Genomic DNA, 6500 nt, shown 5'->3' with positions numbered 1-6500 from the left:
GGTCAAAAGACAGTTCCATTTTTAGTTTTCTGAGGAAATTCCATACTGTTTTCCACAGTGGCCTCACCAGTCTCCATTCCCATCAACAGTGCACTAGGGTTCCCTTTTCTCCGCATCCTCTCCAACATTTGTTTGTGGATTTGTTTATGTTGGCCAGTCTGACTGGTGTGAGATGGTACCTCATTGTGGTTTTAATTTGCATCTCTCTGATGGCTAGTGATGCTGAGCATCTTTTCATATGTCTCTGTTGCCCATTTTTTAATTGGTTTATTTTTCTGGTGTTGAGTTTTGTAATTTCTTTACAAATTTTGGACGTTACCTCCTTATCAGATGGATCGACAAATATGTTCTCCCATTCTCTGTGTTGTCTTTTATTTTGTTGATAATTTCCTTTGCTGTGAAAAATCTTTTTAGTTTGATGAAGTCCCATTTGTTTATTTTTTCTTGTTTCCCTTGCCTGGGGAGATATATCTGTTAAAAATTTCTACAAGCAATGTCTGAGATTTTGCTGCTTTTATTTTCCTCTAGGATGTTTATGGTTTTGGGTCTAATATTTCAGTCTTGAATCCATTTAGAATTTATTCTTGTGTGTGGTGTAATAAGGTGGTCTAGTTTTATGTTTCTGCATGTATTTGTCCAATTTTTCCAACACCATTTATTGAATAAACTATCTTTAGCCCATTGTATGTGCTTGCTTCCTCTGTTGAATATTAACTGACTATAAAGGTGTGGGTTTTTTATGGCCTCTCTATTCTGTTCCATTGGTCTATGCGAGTGGCTGGCGGACCGGGTGAGGCAGTGGCTTGCAGACTGGGAGTTCCACATTTGCGTGCAGATAAATCGGGAGGAACAACTGGGGAGAGAGATAGACCATGAAACCCAGGGTTCCAGTACAGGAAAATAAAGCCTCAAGGACTCTGACTGAAACACCTGTGGGGTTCAGGCAGCAGCAGAAGAAACTCCCGTCTTCACAGGAGAGTTCATTGGAGCGTCCCACAGGGTCCTAGAATGTACACAAACCCACCCACCTGGGAATCAGCACCATAAGGGCCCAATTTGATTGTGTGTATTGGGGGATGTGACTGAAAACCAGCAAAAAATGGAGCAAGTTCCCTTTGGACCCCTCCCCCACATACAGCATCACAATGCAGCCATGTGAGTTGCCCTACCCTGGTAAGCACCTAAGGCTCCACCCCCTACTACCTAGCAGCCCTGCAGAGACTGCTGGGTAAAGAAAAAAAAAAGGCCCAAATGAAAGAACAGATCAAAGCTCCAGAAAAAATACCACTAAGCAACAAAGAGATAGCCAACCTATCAGATGCACAGTTCAAAACACTGGTAATCAGGATTCTCACAGAATTGGTTAAATATGGTTGCAAATTAGATGAAAAATGAAAGCTATGAAAAGTGAAATAAAGGAAAATATACAGGGAACCAACAGTGACGGGAAGGAAACCAGGACTCAAATCAATGGTTTGGAGCAGAAGGAAGAAAGAAACATTTAACCAGAATAGAATGAAGAAACAAGAATTCAGTCTTGGCTGGTGTGGCTCAGTGAATCGAGTGCAGGCCTGTGAATCAAGAAACAAGAATGTTTCTTGTTTCAAAAAATGTGAGGAGAGGCTTAGGAACCTCCAGGACATCTTTAAACGTTCCAACATCTGAATCATAGGGGTGCCAGAAGGAGAAGAGGAAGAGCAACAAATTGAAAAGTTATTTGAAAAAATAATGAAGGAGAACTTCCCCAGTCTGGCAAAAGAAATAAACTTCCAGGAAGTCCAGGAAGCTCAGAGAGTCCCAAAGAAGCTGGACCCAAGGAGGAACACACCAAGGCACATCATAATTACATTAGCCAAGGTTAAAGAGAAGGAGAGAAGCTTAAAAGCAGCAAGAGAAAAGGACACACTTACCTACAAAGGAGTTCCCATAAGACTATCAGCTGATTTCTCAAAAGAAACCTTGCAAGCAAGGCTGGAAAGAAGTATTCAAAATCATGAAAGGCAAGGACCTACATCCAAGATTACTGTATCCAGCAAAGCTATCATTGAGAATGGAAGGGCAGATAAAGTGCTTCCCAGATAAAGTCAAGTTAAAGGAATTAATCACCACCCAGCCCTTATTATATGAAATGTTAAAGGGACTTAACTATGAAAAAGAAGATCAAAAATATGAACAGTAAAATGACAACAAACTCACAGCTATTAACAACTGAACCTACCCCCCCCAAAGCATAAACAAAGTAAGTGAACAAATAGAACAGGAACAGAACCATAGAAATGGAGATCAAATGGAGGGTTATCAGTGGGGGAGTGGGAAGGGGAGAGAGGGGGAAAAGGTACAGAGAATAAGTAACATAAGTGGTAGGTAGAAAATAGACAGGGGGAGGTTAAGAATAGTGTAGGAAATGTAGAAGCCAAAGAACTTCTACATATGATCCATAGACATGAACTAAAACTGGGGGCGGGGGGGGGGGGCGGGGATGTGGGTGGGAGGGGTGTGCAGGGTGGAAGGGAATAAAGGGGGGAAAATGGGACAAGTGTAATAGCATAATCAATAAAATATATTTAAAAAAAGATTTGCTTCACATATTTAGTTGCTCCTATGTTGGGTGCCTAAATGTTTACTAGGGTTATGTCCTCTTGTTCAATTGTTTCCTTTATCATTGTGTAGTGTCCTTCTTTGTCTCCTACTATAGCCTTAGTTTTAAAGTCTATTTCATCGGATATACTCTATTTGGCCATGTAGAATGCACACCTATGTTTTTGGCCCAAACTTTCAGGAAAAAATCTTTCATTTTAATTTTTTAATTCGGTTATTTATTTGTTTATATTTAGAAACAAAAATGATTATTGTATTCCAGGGTATTATTTTGCATACAGATACCATAATTGCTTTCTAGAATTACAATATTAATGCATAATCATAAAGAAAAGAATTAAAAACATTTATATCGGTACAAAACTAATACTACCCATCTATAGTGCATGTACTTACTTTACCCTGAAAAATTTGGGCAGAAAAGTGTGCATTATGCATGGCAAAATACATTAAGTTTGGCTACCCTAGCTTTTTTTTCCCTTTCCATTTGCATGAAATATCTTTTTCCATCCCTTTGCTTTTAGTCTGTGTGTACCTTCTGATTTGTGATGGGTCTCTTGGAGGCAGGATACATATGGGTCTTGTTTTCTAATCTAGTCAGCTCCCTCTGTTGTTTGGTTGGAACATTTAAGCCATTTAGACTTAAGGTGATTATCGATGGATACAATATCTTGATTATTGATGGAAATGTAGTGCCATTTTATTGTTAAACTATTTTATTCTGCTTTTTTCTCCTTTTCTTCTTTTTAAAGCAAGCCATTTGTTGCAGTACTGGTTTGGTGTTTAAAAAATTTAGGTTTTTCTTGCCTCCAAAGCTCCTTATTTCTCCTTCCATTTTAACGATAGCCCTGCTGGGTAAAGTAGCCTTGGTTGTAGGTCCTTGCTTTTCATCACCTTGAATATTTCATGCCACTCCCTATGGCCTGAAATGTTTCTGTTGAGTAATCAAATGACAGTCCAGTTGGTGCTGCCTTGTATGTAACTACCTGCTTTTCTCTTAAGGCTTTTAGGACTCTCTCCTTGTCTTTAAACCTTGTCATTAATTATTACATGTCTTGGTGTAGACCTCTTTAGGTCCAACTTGTTTGGCACTCTCTGAGCATTCTGGACCTGTGTGTCTTTTTCCTTCACCAGATTGGGGACGTTTTCAGTCATTATTTCTTCAAATAGGTTCTTGATCTATTGTCCACTCTCTTCTCTTTCTGGTATTCCCATGATGCAAATGTTGTTACACTTCATGTTATCCAAAATGTTTCTTAAGCTCTCCAAATTTAAAAAAGTGTTTTTTTTCTGCACTACCTGGGTATATTTTCCTACACTGTCTTTCAAATCACTGATTTGATCTTCTGCTTCATCTAATCTACTGTTTATTCCTTCCAGCATATTAATTTCAGATATTGCATTCTTTATATCTGACTGGTCCTTCTGTATGGTTTCTATGTCTTTTTTCATGCGATTGAGTATCCTTATATTCTCTATCTAATAAATTGCCTGCCTTCATGTCATTTAGTTCTTCTTCTAGAGAATTTTCTTGTCTTTCATTTGGGATCTGTTTCTTTGTCTTCCCATTTTTGCTTCTTTTTTGTATTTCCATTTTAGTTGTTAAGCTAATCACTTATATAGCTTTAAGCTGTAATTAGCAGCCTGGCTTAAGCACCACAGGGTAGGGCAGAGTCTTTCCTGCAGGTGGGGGCTATTGCTTCCCCTCAGGTGGATGCCATTCAGAGAGGAGTGCTCTGCCTGAGAAAGATGGCCCCTGCAGTCTGGGGAATGACTCAGCATGGGGATCCTGGTGGCTGCTCCCTCAGTTTTCTCCCAGAGCCAGCAACCCCAAACTCTCCTCAAGATTCTCTAGGCCACTCTGCCCTCCCTCTTCCAGAGCCCAGGGTAAGTGACTGCAAACAAAATTTTGCCTTGGCCCTTTAAAAGGGTTTCTGCATCTCCAGCCATCTTTCCCTGGCAGACAGAAGCCCTGCTGCTTGTCCCAGGGTTATCTGGGTTCCTTCCCAGCTCTGGTGCTGTAACTGTGGAACCTAACTTGGGGTTTAGACCCCACACTTCCCAGGGGGAACCCCGTGCCACGGAAATGTCCCTCTAGAACTTCAGCGGCCGCTGGTGGGAGCCCAGCCAGCCTTCTCGTGCTTCCTCCGCATTCCCTACCAGTCTCGTTGTTGTGGAGTGATTTCTTCTGTCTGTCCGTGGTTATAAGGCTTCTCTCCAGCTTGTGTTCAGTGGGTTACTCAGGATGCTTTCTCTACAATGTAGTTGTAATTCCAGATTGATGCTGGGAGGAGGTTAGTGTAGTTCCCACTTACTCCGCTGCCATCTAGCATTTTTCTTAAATATGAATTTCTTATCAGATTCCTAGAAACAGGAGGGGGCACACTCCACACAGGTTTACACAGTGAATCAGCAGGGCTGGTCAGGAGGCAGAGGGAGTGGGCATCATCCATTTTCCATCATGTTCAAGTCCCTGACTGTTCAGCCAAACCATTGGCCACAGCCCATGACCTGGTATCTAATCACTCCTCTGGCCTTTTCTCTTTCCAAGAAAAATGACCAGTGAGCTTCACTGCCTGAAGCTCTGCCTCTGAGAGCATTTCCCTCCCACGCGATCCTTCAGGGACGTCCCAGGGAGGGGCTGCAGTGCGGCAGCTGCCCACTGTCCAGGGGCACCTGCATGTCACACAGACCACCTGTAGGCCAAGTCCAGTTTTCTCCTTCCCAGTAGGTGTGGCTGGGAGGGAGGGCCATGTATAGGAGTGGGGACCATGGGTGTTTGAGCTGCTTCTTCATGTACCTACCTGTCCCTCAGGGCCATCTCATCTGAGATGGTGGGCACTGTCCTCCTAAAGTCGATCCACGATCAGGGCACTGGAGGACATTTGTGGGTCAGTGAGTCTAGCAGTGCCCTGTGTGTGTGTGTGTGTGTGTGTGTGTGTGTGTGTGTGAGGGGGATGAGGGAGGGTGGGTGTGGGACTGTGACAGACACCATGTGTGTCCCCGTATCACCCTCTGGTGGACACGAGGGTACTGTACCCTTGGGTAGCCCTGAGGCCAGGCACCTGAGCAGGGTTCAGGTTAGTGCTGTGGACAGGAACCCTGGGCAGAGATGGGCTGCGACCTTTCACCTGCAGTGACAGTCAGTGCAGGACCCTGGTCACCCTGGGTCTGTCCCGTAGCATGGAACTCTGGTAGGACCAGATGGGCCACATTCTTCCAGCCCCAGACTTTGAAATGATTAAAGAATAATTTTCAGTTTATGTGAATTTTATTTTAAAGCAATCAAAAAATTTAGGAGTGAAACCCACACATTACCTTGTAAAAACTTGCACTAGTACACAGTGGGAGTGCATGTAAACATGCATTTCTTCACGCCCTTGGCACATGCACAGGAATTGCTGGGGGCAGAGGCAGTGTCCCCCCATTGATCCACCCCTCTTCCCTGTGTTCACTCGCTGACACGCACCACCGTTTTCCTGTGCCAGGGCTTGTGGAGCAGCGATGGGGCCACAGAGAAGCACAGCGATCTCATCCTGCCTGTCTCAGGAGCTCAGGGATCCACAGGACGCATGACATGAGCACAGGAAAGTGCTCCTGGACATCACAGCACAAAGGAGAAGAGTCGGAGGTGGGAGTTCAGAGGGGCCCACTGTGTCCCCTTGGAGGCTGGGGGGACCTTGTGGCAGGACGACCAATGGGTCTGGCTGCCAAGAAGAAGAAAAAGCAGGTTCATGGAGAAAGGGGAGGGGGCACTTCAGGTGGGAACTGTGCATGCAGACAGAGGGAGGCAAGAACAAGTCTGTTTTTTAAAAAATTAATTTAATTTATTTATTTTTTAGAGAGAGGGAAAGGGGGGCAGAAAGCATGGAAACAAAAAAATCAATGTGAGAGAGAAACAT

This window comes from Desmodus rotundus, chromosome 12 (assembly GCF_022682495.2).
Source record: "Desmodus rotundus isolate HL8 chromosome 12, HLdesRot8A.1, whole genome shotgun sequence".
Lineage (NCBI taxonomy): Eukaryota > Metazoa > Chordata > Mammalia > Chiroptera > Phyllostomidae > Desmodus > Desmodus rotundus.
Note: the sequence above shows the minus strand (reverse complement) of the source record.